The following is an 18,467-nucleotide window of genomic DNA, read 5'->3' as shown; positions in this document are numbered from 1 at the left end:
TATTGAAGACATTTTGAGAACTGAGAGAAAATGATATTTACACTTATCCTCATTTCCTTTATGTATTAACATTGTTAGTGCTTACAGTACATTTTCCCATATGATGTAGTGCCACAGAAAAACTGGGCACGTACATTAACTTGACAGCATGGGTAGATCTACTTAACCATGTGAGCCATGAATGTGATTCAGACAGCTTCTTTTTTTGCACTCTGCTAGGTGGTCTTGATGTTATAAGTAAAGGATGCTGCTAGAGTATCAATAGATCAGATGTTATAAGTAAAGGATGCTGCCAGAGTATCAATAGATCAGGTTTTATAAGTAAAGGATGCTGCTAGAGTATCAATAGATCAGATGTTATAAGTAAAGGATGCTGCTAGAGTATCAATAGATCAGATGTTATAAGTAAAGGATGCTGCTAGAGTATCAATAGATCAGATGTTATAAGTAAAGGATGCTGCCAGAGTATCAATAGATCAGGTTTTATAAGTAAAGGATGCTGCTAGAGTATCAATAGATCAGATGTTATAAGTAAAGGATGCTGCTAGAGTATCAATAGATCAGATGTTATAAGTAAAGGATGCTGCCAGAATATCAATGGAACAGCCTACAGCATCATAGTGACATGTTTCTTGGCATGGAAGGGTTCTGTGTGATTTTGACAAAAAGATTTTATTGAATTCGGTTTGATAATTTGTTTTGGGGGGGTAGATTTTGCACCGAATATATCCGGGGGAGCCCACCGCAGTCTGCCCACCTCCTACTACATTATTTATTAACCTAAATACATCCCCCACAAATGTCTGTGGAAACATTAGTTAAAATACATTCGTTGAAATCAATTTGACAAAATCTGCTGCAGCAAAACCTCCCCGACCCCATGGGAGTCATAATTGTGAAAACATATTTGGATTGTTCCCAACCTTGTTTCATCCTTTAGATCAATGCTCATATTTTAGTGACGGAGAGACATACAGGTAAAATAATTCTTTAAAAGCAAACCAATGGACCCAATGGGGAATGGGGAGTAACGTTTAGCGCTCAACCCGTGATCCGGTGGTAATACCGCTGGACGGGTGGATATACATCTTTATGTCCATTAAGCAAGAAATAAAAATCTGTGGTGTTTGCACATGCTTAATTACTCTGCAGCTCTCGTTTGGTGTAGGGGACTGTCATCTACTAGAACACCGGCACTCAAATGTATTTGTCTCCAAAATGGGCTAAACTGCCAGCCACATGGATTTACTTATGAAGCCAAAGTTTTTTAAAAAATTCGCTTTAACAATATATCCGATCTTGTTGCACATACCATTGTGACATACCTTTCATCAGTATTTGCATTTGGTACCTGCAAAAGTGCATTTCTACTGTTGCTCCTCACAACCAGAGCAGTGCTGCGATGGGACAGCAGTGACCCGTGCAACCAACCACACCCATGACATGAGCTTCAAGAATAGGGTATGTGGAAAAATCCCCTACTGTGGAACAGGCAGGACTGAAGAGCCTTGACTCATGCACTGCAGCATGTACTTCAGACAGCTTCAACTTCACTGCCACCTCCTCTAGGCCAGATTGAGCTGCTTGCGTTAATTGGGCAATGTATTTAAAAAATAATCTGAGACCCCAACATATGTCTGTCAACTGGCGTCGGGGAGCTCTAAATCCGTAAAAATGATGGGTCTCTCTGTGGATGTAGCTCATGTAATGGCTTCTCCTTCTCACTACCTTTCAAGGCCAGGTCTTTTTAGTGTCTCTGGGGATTTTCGAGGCCCAGTTTCTTGCAGATTTCTGACTATATCAGTGCATCAGGGTTCTTTCTGCCCATGTCTGTTGTTCTGAGTGCCTCGATGAATCGAGGCCATAGTAAGGAGTAATTTTGTAGATCTCTTTTTCTAAGTGATTTCAGAACATGCTCCACAAACTTTACCCCTTGGAAATGTCTCTCTGGATTTAGGACACTTTAAATTCTAAGCCTTTTGTGATGGATGGCCGTCTAGCATTTACTTTAACTCACCGATTCCAGGGTGCTCTGATGTCTTTTGCTAATGGGCGTCTGTGTAGAATTAGTACAAGTACTTTTGCACTCCCCAGTGGATCCTGAACACTAAAGTTCAATTTTCCTCTTGGTGTCCTTGTGCCTCACATGCTCTGATCATCTTTACCCTGTGCCACCATCTCGGTGGGAGTTGCATGTGCTGCCGTCAGTGAGAAGAGCTAGATCTGCAGGTTGCTCTGTGTGTTGGGATCTTTTATAGAAACTAGAATCCCCACTGTGCAGGCAAGAGGGACATTATGGTAATTGCATCAGTTTGCTGCCAAATAATGTTCATTTTCCTCTGAGATACATAATGGCAGCAATTAAAGTTTCTTTCAGAATCGTGATTTTCTTTTTTTAAATACGACGATCTCAGCACCAATCCATTAATACATGCATCCGAAAAATATAAATGTATTTAATCTGATATCAGTCACAGAACTTCTTGTGAAGTAATGCAATCCCCATCTTATGAAGTAACCCTTAGTAGGACAATTGTGAAACAATATCGAAAATAGAGACAGCATTGTTATGTTACTCACATTACCCACTTCTAAAGCAAGGGCGACTGCCTGTTTATAAGAACAATCTACAGAACTTTGGGTGGACTTGTCATGGGAACAGTACTACCTCGAGGGCCCTCCCGAATGCTTGGCGGTCATCTACCTGTATTGCATGAACACTCGTATCACAGTTCAATTCTCTCCCCCCCTCTTCCTGTTCTTGAAACCCTTCCCTCCCATTTCCCCCACTCCTCGTCTCTTTGTTTCAATTGGTCTTTAGAACAACTGTGCAACTGTAACAAATCACACTCTGTTCTTGATCTCTTTCATCATGCCAACCTTCAGGTTACCTATATAACTGGAACCCGGAGAGTCCCTTCTAACTCCACTACTCCCACCTCTCTTTGCTCTTCTTCTAAATTCTCCCGCACCCCACCTCACTGACAAAGGTAGCAGTGCTGGCATGCTGTTCCATTCATCCTGCACTCCCACCACTCCTAACCTTCATGTCTTCTCTTCCTTGGACTATCAACCTGTGACCCTCTCTCTTCTTATTTACCACCTTCCTGGCACCTTACTATCGTTCATTGATGATCTTGACTCCTTCATGTTTATCTTCGTCCCCTATCCTATCCATTCTTACTTCTTGGTGACTTCAACATTCATCCTGACTCTGTCCGTTCCACTTCATCACTCTATCCCCTTATTGAATCTTTCCACCTATGTATTCCACCTGCCCCTACTTCCCGTGTCTCTGGTTCACCCTGTATTCATCTTTGCCTCATTTCTTCTGGTGCCTCTGTTCATACTCATCCCGGCTACTCTTCTGATCATTTCCTTCCCGTTATTTTACTCACAATCATCTGTTTAGCCTTAGGTTCTCCCTTATCTGACATCCATTTTCAACCTCTCTTTGTCCTCCTCTATCTTTCCATCACTCTTTGAACATGCCATTGTTATGCCGAGCTTGAAAATAAACCTCTCTTAACACCTCACTCCCTTTCAATGTCACCCCATCTTGTTTACCCCATTCACTTCGAAGCTCTTCAAAGGGGTCATCTACTCCCAAGGCTCTTCTTTGTTACACCTGCATTCCCTCCTTTCTCCCCTACAATCAGGCTTGCGTCCGCCTATTTGAAGGAAGCTCCACTCTTACATGTTTCAAACTCTCTCCTCTCCACTTATTCTGCTTCATCTCTTAGCTGCTGTAGACACTGTGGAAATCAGACCCTTCTTTCCACTCTTTCAATTTTTGGCTTTGCTGGCTCAATCCTCAACTCGTTTCAACCTTTCTCCATTGCTCCTCATCCTCCTGCTGACTTCTCTATGGCATTCCCCTGAGCTTTGTTCTCGGTCCCCTACTTTTCTCGCTCTGCACTATTCCCCTTTCTTGCTTGATCACCTCTTTTAATCTTTCCTGACACTTTAATGCTATTGATTCACATAAATTGTTTTCTTTCTCTGCTTCCTCTGACACCCTTCACTTTACGGAAATGTTGTATCTTATTTCTATTCAGTCTTGGATGTCTTCTCACTTCCTTCTCCTCAATCCCTCTAAAACTGAGAACAATTTTTACCTTACGCCTCTCCTTCTCCCACTCCACATGATTTGTTTTCTTCACTCCCTCTTACCCTTTAGTTTTCTGACTCTGCCCACAACATTGGTGTCATCTTTGATTCCTCACTTTCCTCCTTCGCTCAAATTTCTCTTAGAGCAGATAACTGCCACTTTCAAATGTTGTACCCAACATTTTCTCTCCTTCCATGATTCCAAACTCCTCATCTCCTTCTTAATCTTCTCCTGCATCGAGTATTGCTCTGATCTTTGAATAGGTCGTCCTACTTCTCACTTAACCTCTTTAGGTTCAATCTGTAAATCAGTTATCTACCTTCTTTTTCACCTGCTCCCCACTCTTCTATCTCATATTATCTAAGATGTTCTTCTTCCTGCCTTTTGAGTCTTTTAAGGATATTCACAGTCTTAGCCCACCTTACCTTGTCTCCTTGATTTCCATTTACTCTCTGTCTCCACCTCTTTGTTTTCAGTCCGGCTACCTTTTTACCATCCCGAAACCTTCAAGTGCTTCTTCTCACTTCTGCTCATTCTCACTTATGGCACAAACACACAATTCTCTCACTCTTTTGGTATGTTCTTCAGCTGCTTACCACATCAGGCGCGCCCGTTTGAAAGACCACCTATTTTCTCTTCTGACACCAAAACGTTTCCATCCTGTTGCATTTGTTCATTTACCTTTTCACTTTTTTATACAATTTTTCAAACTTTGTCATACTGCTTTGGCGAAAGTGCTATAGAAATCACAATTAATATAAAATTAAAATATTGGTGGCTGTTCCTAGCTGCCTCTGCAGTAAAGCTTTTTCTTCCCAATGATATATTTTGCCTAGTAAAGTGTGTTGCTTCAGCAGGAGAGTGGAGTATGAGCAAAGGAGATGATTTGAACATTTTGCTGTCAGAACAAGTGAAGTTTTCAGAAATAGGGAAACCGATTCACAGTGTTAAAGGCTCAGAGGGGCGTTTGCAAAGGAATGATTACTGAGGTACCAGCATGCAACAGCATGTATTGTTTTGTTTTAATTTCGGGTGGGATGGGAAGGCCTTTGTGGCAGGATGCCTGTGACGAATTGAAATCTGTTCTGCATGAGTACATGGCTGAGTAGGGCTAAAATGGTCCACTCAGCCCTCACACTTCTAAAAACCAAGACAATGTGATCATAAAGGTAAAACAGGGACAGTTAAGAGATATACCTCCTATACCTTTTGTGGTAACATGGGCTGATGGAAGACTATGCTCTTAAGAGGGGTGTGAAGGTAAACCAGGTGTGACCCAAACCACACAGTGTCACGTTCCAAACTAAAGGGAATGTCCGGTCAAGATTATATTCAAAAATGTATTCTTTTCATATTTTTGTATTAAGTAGATATAAAAATATATACTTTAATGAAACACACCATCTGCACGTAAAACTAATCAGAAATACTGTACAAAAACTCACCCAAAAGGAGGAAAAGGGAAGATGCAACAGACTGGAGAACGTAGCACTCTGAGCATAGTTCCAGGGTTGGTATGTAATTCACTAGCCACAAAATGTATATCTTGGCTGAAAACAGGAGTGATGGTGACCTAACCAGTCTCTATGGTCCGACTGGACCAAGAGGGCAGTTCAGAGTCTACAGTACCTGGATTCAGTACTTGGTGGGGTGACACCTTCAGACCCGGTGTGGAACATAGATGCAAGCGGATCAAGCTCAGTTTGGGCACAGTGGATCATCTGGGCCCAAGCAGTGCGCAGGCATGTCTAGGGGTGAAGACGGGTGCTCTGTGCGGTAGAAGGGCCACTGTCAAGGATGCTGGTAGAGGCGGTCCCAGGAACAGTTTGTAGTTGTGGAGGCCGAGTTAGGCTTTAGCCACCAGTGGGGTTTGATGAGTGATACTCCAGCGGTTCAAGTCACCTGGCAACAGTCGTCGAAGTGATGATCTTGGTTGCATCAATGTGCAATCAATGAAGTGCAGTTCGACAACTAGCTGGATTGAGCCCTAGTTGCAACCCCATGTGGTGTATGAATATTCAGTTATTTGGTTCAGGTTCCTGCATTGTTAGTCTCTCAGTCCTAGTAGGTGACATTACCTACACTCACATCTGTGACCTCATCCTGCTTGTTGCCATAGGGAGAGCTTGTGTAATGACCCAGGATACTGGTGCATCAGGCCACAGATATGTACTATGTTTTTGGCATGGAGCTTGCAAAAGGGGAATTTGATCAACAGATTACCCCTTTGGAGATGAAACTGACTGTATCATTGCATTATTCAGTAAAAATCAAAACAGCCAGTCCTTTGCACCCGTTGCCAGATTGTAGTTACTCACAAAGCCCACCTGTTTTATGAAAAGATTATGTTTTTTCCAAGGGTCTGTTGGATTACCTAAAAATGAGAAATCTCTCCATAAAATCAATTCTTTGTTGCTTAGAGACTGAGTGAAGGGTGATGATGGCATCTAAATCAGGGTAAAAATAGTCAAGGCTACAATGTGGTTTGTATATTTTGTACATATATCTGTAGACGGGTGAGTGCATGGGTCAGCCTCTTTCATAGCATCTTTACATGGTCTTAAGCAGACACCAGATCAGATACAGACGTCAGAGATCAGACTTGTGCAGCTTTACACGCAGTTCATTCGACATGTTGCTTCAGTAACTCACCTCTTTGGTATGTGGACAATCCTATGCCATTCCTCAAGTGAGTTGACGGAAGTACTTTGAAAACACCATGAAATTAAAAGAGACAATAAACTGACAATGGTGTACATCTCATTTTGAATATTTCAAGAATGGTCTTTCGTTTTGTGACAGAAAAAAACAGTTGTCCAAGCCTTGTTTATCTTGCAGTTGGATGGCTGCAATGTCCTAATTTCAGGAATCCAACATGTCTTTTTGGCCCCTCTGAAAGTCATCCAGCATGCTGCAGCACGCCTCATCACAGGACATAGAAAATCCAACCACATCATTACCCTCGCACGCAAGGATTTGCAATCGCTACTTTTTCAAAATACACCACATAGCAATCCGAACCAAAACACCACAATACCAGTCTGAGAAACTCATCCTTTCTACAGGCCAGTGCCTCACCAGACACCAGCACATTGCTAGACTGGAAGCAAAGAACGGTATAAGCGGAAACCCTAAAACTACTTGTCTGAAGTCACTCTACCCACTCTCCCTACTCATCCCAGCTGTTCTGCTGCCCCCTCTCCCTACTATTAACCTACTTTTTGACCCAGCAAGTTTTGCACACTATCCATCCCATACATTAACACAGATTTGACTTTCTAATTGAACGTTCTCTACTGGTTTACGACAACTTTGTGCAACCTGGGCTACACCAGCACCTCCAGCAAACCTCCTCAAGGATGTCCAATTTGTTTAATTAGTTATATGAAAACCACTCTGAGAAGAATCAGATGCACATCAAATACCTTTAATTGACCTTGGATGCATTTTGATGCGAGGGGGGTACATTCATTACTGATAACATAAAAAATGAAACCTTATAATCCTCAGGCCCTGGGGTTGCTCCATACGTCTATTCTAGAGTTTTACTATGAGGGTTCTTGCAAGATGGTAACTTGGCCCATCAGTACCTTTAGCCATTAATGGCAATTTTCCCCACAAATCACTTTTGCGAGCAGAGGATTCAGACTGATACATTCACTTGAATACTACAAGGTGCAAAATGTCCCAGAAGTAGCAAGTGTACACTCACCATTCTGTCCTGCCAATTATATCCTTTAAAAACAAACTTAGACAGAAAGAGCTGCTGCTTTCCATATGCCAAGACAGTTCTTAGTGGAATCACACCCTGTGCAATTGTTCACTTCACAAACTTCACATTTAAGTAGTTAACCTGAGGAGTTTTCAGAGGCATCATTGCAAAACACTTGCAACATTTCTTAAATTGTTCAACCTCAGCTGACAGCAGATAGTGAGATCCATAGTCACAGTTCCAAAGCACTGTCTGAATTGCTGTGGGAGGGATTCATTATTAACAGTGGCCAAAATTGAACAACAGTGATCCTCTGCTTTTTGGTCAAATAATTCGATTATTTACTGTTAATCTGGATTGTCTCTGGTCATTGAACCTGGTCAGGAAAAATAAGATGTGTCTATCAGCCCCCATCACATTCACTCTCGCTCACTGAATCAAAGGTGGACCTGAAGTGCAGATCCCAATCAGACTGTTAAAGGAATAGTTATAGAGTACTGCAGTTAGAAACCCACAACAACTGACATGACGAAACGTAGTGTCTGAAAATTACACTGTTAATGTCACTCAGATAAATAGTGAATATATGTTTAGCTCCTTAATATAAAGAGCCCTATGCACAAGATTAAATAAACCTGTGGGAAGGAAGGAAGGAAGGGAGGAAGGAAGGAAGGAAGGAAGGAAGAAAGGAAGGAAGGAAGGAAGGAAGGAAGGAAGGAAGGAAGGAAGGAAGGAAGGAAGGAAGGAAGGAAGGAAGGAAGGAAGGAAGGAAGGAAGGAAGGAAGGAAGGAAGGAAGGAAGGAAGGAAGGAAGGGAGGGAGGGAGGGAGGGAGGGGGGAGGAGGGGGGTAAGGAGTGAGGAGGGGGGTAAGGAGTGAGTAAGGGGGGAAGGAAGGAAGGAAGGAAGGAAGGAAGGAAGGAAGGAAGGAAGGAAGGAAGGAAGGAAGGAAGGAAGGAAGGAAGGAAGGAAGGAAGGAAGGAAGGAAGGAAGGAAGGAAGGAAGGAAGGAAGGAAGGAAGGAAGGAAGGAAGGAAGGAAGGAGGGAGGGAGGGAGGAAGGAGAAGGATTGATTCCACTGTAGAATTTGAGTGTAGTTTCCACCAGAGTGGAAAAACAGTCATTATTAGGAGGAAGATGTATTCACAACTATTCTCTGCGAGTCCATTCCCTATTATCTTGTGTTTTAACAGATATGATAGTGATGTCTGGGACTACAGTGTTCTGTAACTGGATCTCCACCCGATCTGAATGTTTTCCAATCAACTGACAGGTCCTATTTAAATTGATATACTCGGTACTTTGATCGGTTGGCAAGATTGGGTCCAGAGCATCTGGGTCATATAATCTATCACAGGTGAAAACCATCAAGTAAATTGATTCTATGAGAGTAGTTTTGTCTTGCTTGCTCTACTCTGACCCTGGTAATGGGAGCTATTATTGTGGACTTTAGGAGAAGGAAAATAGTTTACTTGGTAATTTGTTCTAGGAGGTGGTGATTTGCTTCTCTCACTTGGTAGATTCTGATTTAGATTTCCTTTGCGACCTTATCCTTGGTTTTGGCTATTTCTCTCTGAAGAACAAACATTTATATCCCATGAAAGTCCTAGAACTTAAATAGTTTGGGTTGATTAAAGTCACAGGTTTTGTGGGATCTATTTGGTGTTTTGTGGTATTTTGGTGAGCCTGATGTGGTATTTTGGGGTATTTAGGTGAGCCCCAAATACACAGGAATCACTGATATTATTCTTACATCAGGATCACGAGCAGTAAGCCAAAACCAGACCTGGTGTGCAGTAGATCACAATTCCATTGTTATGTGGTATTAGATCTACAGTACCACTTTGTGGTAACCCAGAATATAATTACCAGGACACCTGAATACTGTTATTCATAAAACCAGCCTCTTTAATTTACCCAGTTCACCTTGACCAGTTTTGTCTTTCATTTTACCACATGCGGTAACATGAAAATACAACATGTGGTAAAATGAAAATACCACTTGAAGTAACTAGGACACATAATAAACAGACTGAGGCTGACTTAATTCCTTTATTCCTCTGATTTATAGGGAATTAGAATATATGCAGAGATTTCACCCAACATTCCCTATGATTCAAAAATGAAAATAAAATAGCCGCAAATACATTTAATTTGCAATTGCTTACCATGCGATAAATGAGCTTTTGCCCACAATTGACTTCAAGCACCCTTTATTGCGATAGATGGCCGTAACCCTGTTTCACTGACCTTGAAGCTTATCACTAGTCTTGGCAGCTTATAAACCTTCTGTTATATCTGAAGCTTGCTGCGTGGATGGTGAATAAAGACAGACGAGAAATCGCTGTCTACGTTCATAAATGCAAAGATACTTTACCAGGCTGCAACTGCCTGTAGAGTACACTTATCAAAAGACCTTGAAATATAGCATTTGCTTTGAGTAGCCCTTGAAAATGATCTACCCATGTTTGTTAATTTATGACAAGATACTCCAGTGTACAACTGCCTGCAACATATTCTTGTAAAAAAAACATTCATTCACCACACGCACCCCACTTTATTGGGATCTTACCAAAAGCCTGCTTATTTCTGTCTGCCCTCTGTGAGGCTCGGCTGGAATTCCCTCTCTACCCGGCAGAGGAGCTTGCTCCACTGTCCACCTGGAAAATGTCTTTATCTGCTTCTCTACCCACTCGGCTTCAATGAACTCAGCTGAGCCAGCCTGCACAGACAGCAAATGCAGCACACTCCGAGGCAGAGCCAGAGAGCCAGAGAAAGAATAGTCCCTCTCTCTTTGACTGATAGCCCTTTTTAAATCCTCTCTTGGACCTGCCCATATATGTATGTGGGCCTACATGAAGTGTAATAAAATGCCTGCCTCTGACAGTCATGTCATGTGCCAATCAACAGCACCTCCCGTTGACTGTAACCAACCCACTAGAAGGTTCCAGAGAGCACCTGTTCAGCATACACCTTTGAACGTGATTCAGGCAGAAGCCAACGGATGCAAATAGCTACATCTCTGCAGTGGTTTTCTGCTCTGAAATGAACAATGAGCTTGTGTTGAGCAAAACAGGCTCCACATTCCTCAGTTCACATCTTAAAGCAGCTCTCATTCTGCACGTTTATTCTCTTTTAAGATGAGCAGGCTTGTCATCAATATTTTGCACCACAGGGCTATGGGCTGAGCTGCTTTGAATATTAGTAATGAGATAGGTTAGAGTTTAGGGGTATAAGTACGATTAGTACATTGTTAGTTTTATGCTTCATTGCAATGCAGTTCATATTCCCATGGCGTGGTGCTAACTGAAAATACCAGCTTTTTTTGCAATGCCAAATTCAAACACCCTTTTTACCTTGTATGTTTCTATGCACTCACAATAATGACTCACACCAGATTCAACGCAAAGTCTCACACCCGAGTCTCACACTCTTGTTGAAATGCTGATCTGGCTAAAATTCAGAGCCTCCTTTTTTCCTACATACTCACTCTTTTTTTTCTGCTGGGACCTGACCGAAGAGTCACTGCAGAAACAAAGTAATGCCGGCTACAGTTCTATGTGTGATCTTGAGCAAAATACTTTCATTTCAGGCTGTTATATGCCAAATCATCCATGAACTTTCATAACATTAAACACGTCTTCTTATATCACGTCTTTAAATGGTTATTTTTTTTAGGATATAGCATTTTTAAATCGTTTGATCACTTTCACTTGATCACTTTTTCTCATTTTTTGTGTCTTTCTTTTTTTATTTTAGTGATATTTGTTTTTTGTGGTTTTGTTTTTTAGATTGTTTTTGTTTTTGAAATTCTTTTCAATTTATTTAACCATACATCATCCATCAACACGTTAAATAAACCAAGTCCTTTGCTTACAAAGAATATGAAATACATAACAAAATGAAGAACACAAATGATGATGTTGTCCACAATGCCTATTCCATTGATGGTTGCATCAGTTTAACCTTTCAGATGAATCCATTATAATCAAAGTTTCTGTTTAAAACATCTTACTCCCACCATCGCGCAGATAAATTAAAATAAGAATAACCACACCCCAAGTAGAAGAGGACCCGAATGAAATGTGCAGCTTTCTTTTTACACCCAATATTTGCAATATCTTTGTCATCACTGCACTAGTAAAATGGTTTCCACAGTCTGATTTTATTTTCTGAGGTAAACCAAATCTTGAAAAAATATGATTGACTAGCAAAGTGGCCGCCATTTGCACACTGCAGTCAGGGGCTGGTATGCATTCCACCCACCTTGGACATCAAACAATTGACAGTTAACAAATACTTGTTTCCTCTTGTCCGTCCATTAAAATCTATTTGTAAATCTGACCATGAGAGTGTCAGACCTCTTTTCATTAACGGTGCCCTGTGTGTTGGAAAAGTAGGTTGAAACTGTGCGCACACCAAACATCCCCTTGTATAGAGTTCTACATCCTGGGACATGTGTAGCCAGTAGGCATTTCTTTTAAAATGTTCAAAGTCTTCTGCGAACTACAGTGGCCTGCAGTTATGGTATCATGGGCATGATGTAACATCAGTCCCCGAAATGCCAAATGAATCACCCACTGAATCTAGCCTGAAACGGATTCCCGACTCATCAATCCATGTTGTAAACAAATGTCCCTTTTGTTTTTTTTTAATAACACCCTCAGTTCTTCTTTCCCTTTGCAGTCTTCCTCAGTCAAAGGATTTGCTCCACTGTGTCACAGGCTGACCAACTGTTTTATGAGTTCTGGAGCGTTTTATCGGATCCACCTGAATTTCACCCAGCAGCTGCTCAATGGGAAATAACTCCCCAATCACAGCTCCGATTATGGCTCATCTGCCTTGTCATTTCCTTCCTTGTCTTCCCTTGGTGTTTTCAGCTGACCCTGAATTTTCCTTCACTGAATGATCATTTAATTTACTGAAACAAATGTATCCATGGCTTTGATAATTTTGCCATGTTTAAGCGGTTTCTTATTATATGTGAGCGTTTCCCTCAATTTCCACCGCTTACCTTGTGAACAACACCCCAAGTAGGTACTTTGACTCAGATCCATCGAAAAATAAAACCAACATTATATCCCATCTCGGAGTGAGTAATCCAACAGCAAGATGGCCATAAACCTTGGCGCACATGCATTTGTGCATGTGCAGGGTTACCATGGCCACTAGGAGTATATACACGGGAGCAGGGCACCAGACCGGTAACCCGATCGGCTAATACACAAGGTAAGTGCCTTGATGTAAGTCTATAATGCTTAAAACATCTGAAAACATGAGGCGTAAGTGACCTTCCATACAGATATTGAGTTGACTGAATCTCGAGCGTGCAAAATGACATGCTCAGGACCTCAATGTATGGTGCAGACATGGCTGTAACTACAGCCTATTTGATGCACTTAATTCAGGAAGTATGTGAACGCAGAGTGAGTACTACAGTTTAAACAAATGACCATTTTTACAAAGTTTCTCCTAACTCGGCCTATTCCATTCCTAATTTGTTACAGAGAGGCAGATCATCCCCATGAGCAAACCTTAACTGTGGAAAACCTCCTAGCTAATCATCTAATGCAGGGTGAGTGTTATGCAAATGCTCAATACTAAATTCAAACAGACAAGATGTCAAGTTGTGAACATTGTGTTACAAGGGATGTAGGAAATACATTTATGATATATCTTGTTTCACAGGTTGAACACTTTTCAGGGCCACCTTATACATTTTTGAGGTCAGTGTTTAGTGATACTTTATGGTGAAAGTTGAAGAATCAAACAGAATAATGATGATCTTGAGTTGAAATTACAAAGGTGTTAATACTATGATTTGTTATACATTGTAGGTACACAGAGGAACATGTAAATGTAAATGTAGTCTTACTTGTTTTAGATGAAAGTCAATGGTGTTAACAAAATTTGAGTTGACTGTCTATAGAAATGAAATTGTAAACATTCATTGGTTTCTGTAGAGGATAGGTCTACCCCTTGTATCTGGATTTGTAAAGTATTCCTTTATCACAAGTTCTGCGTAACTGTCTATTGAATATATATTGGGTGGAATCAAACTCAATAAATAAGAAACAGAGATTTATGTTCTGTAAACTCTCTCAATATTGAAATGTGTTCCTGTAAAATATGACAGTTTTTTGATCTTCGGGTCATGTCATGAGTATCATTTTACATATGTATATGAGAATCCTTAAAGGACCTTTGTCGGCTAAGAGTGCTTTTGGGTTACCTGTTGGCGACAGCAGGTTTGTTTGAACTAAAGTTGTATTGAGTCCATGAATGCTATTAGAAACCAGTAACAATGTGAGTTAAGATATATATACAAAATTGAACACGTGAGTTGAAATGGAAACAGTAGTGCCCCTCACCTATACCCTCTTGTTTATTCACTTTTTTCCTTTTCCCATTTTCAGGGTACTCCCTGTTTCAGTAATCTGCAAAATATTCAATAAATGTCTTGTTGTAAATGTTCATTCCTAGTAAACCCTTTAAGCTTTTAGGTTGGTGGAATCTTTTATGTTTCTGTATTGCTCCCAATTTTTTCTTTTGCCAGTTTAAAATATGTTCTGTCACTTAGTGGCCTAGAAAATGTACCCTCTTTCTACACCACTGTGCTCTCTGTAAAGATACTTTTTTCCCCAGCCTTTTGTAACGGACCATACACATGTCTAATTTCATTGAAGTGACTTATTGAGTCTTCATTCTTGATTAGCACATCATCCACATAAACTATACTTCCTCTCTCAGCTGCATCTGGGGTGCCTTGCTCAGGAATATCCCAAACTTACTCCCACCATTGATATAGCCAAAGGCGGTCCGGACCATGCATATTATAATCGATTAAAAGAAAAGGCAAATAGATGTGTATATCTTCAGCTTGTGGTGCACAGCAGTACGATGCAGCAAGATCCAAAGTGGTAAATGCCTTTGGCCCTTGAACCTTTGCAAGGCTTTGATAAATACATGGAAGGGGCCACCTCGAAACAGGTTCCCTCTTGTTCAATTCTCAAGTCTGCACACAATCGCCATTGGGCTTTAGTGCACCTAATATGGGATTATTTGAAGTACTGTGAATAGGTCTTATGAAGCCTCTAGATACCACATTTTTAAATATTTCAGCCAGTGACTCCAGACATGCCAGGGGTAACCTATATTGTCACCCAAATACTGGTTCCCTACCATAACTTTCTGCTGGTGTGGCAAGATGTAAATCAGTCATAGGTATCTTTGACAAAATCCTCTTTGAAATCCATAAATATTTTCCTCAACTGATCTCTCTCTTCTTCATTTGTGCACGCATCTGCAGCTTGAATCTGTTCCTCTAACATTTTATGTCCTTTCACCCCTTGTTATCCACCAGTATTCAAATAGGCCCATCCCCATTCTCTACCAATGGTGTATATTCACAGTCTACCCCTTGCTGTCTCATGTATTCATTGAGACAGACAAATGCATCAGGCCTTTCCATTTGTTGTCCCTTTCTGTACATTAATGCTGTTGCAAACTGTCTGGTGAACGCCAGAATAGTAACATCCTCATTTACTTGAAGCTCATGTTCATATCCTTTGGGCACAATGGTAAGCTTGTCTTTTGTTTCAAAATTCAGGTGCAGCTCCACCCAATCTAGATCAGACCTTCTGATCTAAGAAGTCTAACACCACACACACTCTGTGCATGCCTTCTTTTCCCAAATATCAGGATGAATGCATTCATTACCAACAGCACCGTCACTTTTCCTGAGATTGAAAACTCGAGATTTGCTGTTTCATTTCTCTGCATTCTGCATGGGGCTGCTGTGCTTCATGGCAAAGGGCAGAGTTCTCATTCCTCACTGCATTAATCTATGCCTAGTAAAGATGAACTGTTTGGGTTTTTCCTTCATTTTCATCTAATAGTCTAAATAATTCACTTGCCTTTGCACATAATTCCTTATCTTTTTCATTGCTATCCTTTCTATGTGCGTGAATTTCTGATATTGCTGCATCTCTATCTTTTTGTGCACAGTTTTCAAATGAAATGAATTCATTCTTCCTCACTATCAGCAAATAGTTTTTCCTTCTGAGCCAACTGTGTATTAACATCGCTACATTTGGCTTGAAGTTCTCTGTCTAGCACTCTATGTTTCAAGTCTGCTTTCATCTGTTCCACTCGTTCACCTTCTGCATCTAAACTACACTGTAACTCAGCAATGGCATTAGCATGTTTTCCTTGCAGTTTTATACACTTATGTAGGGAAAACCACAACTTGGCACCCAGCCTAATAATACAATCTCCTGTTTTCATCCTTTGGCATGAAATAATCTAAGAAGCCACATCTGTACAAATCTTCCTTTCAGGGATTTCCTTTTCCACTTTTCCAGTACTAATCCTGTCTTTCCATATTATCAGATTTTCTGATGATCTTGTGGCGAAAGCATAGATTTTTGTCACTAAATAACTACATACTTCAACAAACCCTGCTTGTATTTCTGACATGTTGTGACTGACTGCCAATCCGAGCAACTTAGTGTGTACTCAGCACAGTTGCTGGCACTTCCCTAACAATGTACTTTAGGTCAAAGGATGATTGCACAATATGGCTGTGTTATGCCATGCAAAGCCATGCTCAATAATTGTTTTACCGCTTGCCTGCCAATGCACCCTAAATATATTAAGGTATTTTGATGAGCCTATTGGGGTATCAAGTGGTATTTATATTTTACAGCATGTGTTAGAATGCATGGTAAGACTGGTCACTGTATTTGAGGACTTTCAAAAAGGGCTGATTACATGGATGACAGTGTTCAGGTGACCTGATAAGTGTATTCTGAGATACCACCAAACAGACCCATATTCCCACATGATAACAAAATTGTGCTCTAGTGCGCACCAGGTCCGGTTGTTGGCTTACCGATTATGATCCAGGTATAAGAATAATATCAGGTAGTCCTATGTATTTGGGGCTTAGCAAAATACCACAAGATACCCTAACAGATCAGTATGTTGCATGCTGTGTGGAGGAATCGTAAGCAGGATTTGAACAGAGGGATTTCTCTGTCTGTTAGCATCTTTAACAGCAGAGGAATACTTCACCTCAGCTACCTTTATGGTACCTGGAACAGGTGTTTGTTTGGGGTTCTAATCTTTTTTGGGGGGAGTTTTTGGTTTTGTACTCCATACATCCTCAAACCAAAAAGGTAGCATGCACCCCTCTCTAGAAAGAACACAGCATGATTGTGCTGTGGTTTTTCCCCACTTTGAGAGTCAGCAGTCATCACTTTTTGCTAACTGTACATTTCCCAAAGGAGGAATTCAATTTGCATATCAGTCTTTGTCCCGCCCACAAGGGCAGTCCAGCACCGAAATGCCAGGGAAAGCTCCTATGAACAAGACTACCAACAACACCCCAGACATGTGTTTCAGCCTTGTTGACCTCATAAGTAAAAATACAAAAAAAGTAGTAGGCGCCCCTCTCTAGAAAGAATACAGCATGATAACCGGTTCTTTGGTTGCTCAGAGAGGCACAGCTCCAACTCACAGATGAGGCCTGACTAGGCCAAAACAAGTGTCTGGGGTTGCTGTTGGCACTCTTGTTCAAAGGAGGAACTGTTTTCTGAATGGCTGGATTTTATGCTATATCATAATATGTTTAACCGAGAAAGCATTTCCCTATCTATCTAGGGATTTTGGGATAATCCCATACTCCTTGGCAAAGATAGGTGTCTTTAAAATGGCTTTCTTTGTTTGCATCTTTTGTCTCTCAATGTCAGTCAAATGGGCTCCCTGCTGCCCTAACCTGAATTGCTCAATAGGCGTCTGTCTCTGACAGGGAACCAAAGAATGAATGTGAATGTGGGTGATTTTAGGATGGGGAAATGGTGTGTCTGGCATGCCCTATATCCTAGGAAGATCTTGACAGTGGAGAGGTAGTCTCAGGAATTTGAGAAAGTCCTCCTTCTTCCATTAAAAGTCTCTGTGGGTTTTAGATTGTGATTCTGAACTCAACTGAATATTTTTCCTGTCTTGTCTCTATCTACTATTATGGTCTTGTTAGCGAAGATTTCCTAAGGTCCCACTTGGAGGTAAGACTTTAGAGTAAGCTATCCCAGTGGTTTGTAGATCCCGAACTCTTAGTATCAGTCTGCACTATTCAGAGACCTTGGTAGTGTGGCAAAGCAGTCAGGCTTATCTTAAGAAGATGTGATGCACATAAAAGAAACACTTACACATTATGGAAAATATAGATTTATTATATCTATACAAGAGTCACGGTTAAGTACTTAGCACAATAAACCTACACACATAGGTATACTTTATGATATTTTTAAAATGCCACTTCTTAGTTGATAGTTGCTGAATGCACACAATTGTAAAAGGAGTTTGACAGGTCTACCGTACTATCAGTAATAATGTGCACCCACAAAGTAATACAGTAATTTATTTATTCAGCATAGACATATAAGATAGTGATTTTTGGGAAGGAAAACTGTTGGTTAGTGGTATGCTAGCAGAGCTTCAGGTTCTAGAGGCAGATTCACGGCGGATTCACGACACAGCAAGTCTTTCAAAGTCAAAAATGCAACCCTTGCTAAAAGCAGTTCGTAGCAACTTAAAGTATTGCAAAGCAGTAGAAATCAAGAGTTTCTGTGGATACTTTCTATCTCTA

The 18,467-nt window shown here is 40.9% G+C and overlaps 1 protein-coding gene across 1 annotated transcript in view; it reads right to left on the bottom strand.

Annotated features, from left to right (window-relative positions):
* The window catches only part of LOC138466588 (vomeronasal type-2 receptor 1-like), a 262,817-nt gene that overhangs the window by 154,103 nt on the left and 90,247 nt on the right, over positions 1 to 18,467 (bottom strand). The gene's annotated exons all lie outside the window — the stretch shown is intronic.

This window comes from Ambystoma mexicanum, chromosome 1p (genome assembly GCF_040938575.1).
Source record: "Ambystoma mexicanum isolate Mex_15411 chromosome 1p, UKY_AmexF1_1, whole genome shotgun sequence".
Lineage (NCBI taxonomy): Eukaryota > Metazoa > Chordata > Amphibia > Caudata > Ambystomatidae > Ambystoma > Ambystoma mexicanum.
This window is presented reverse-complemented; position numbering and strand designations above follow the sequence as displayed.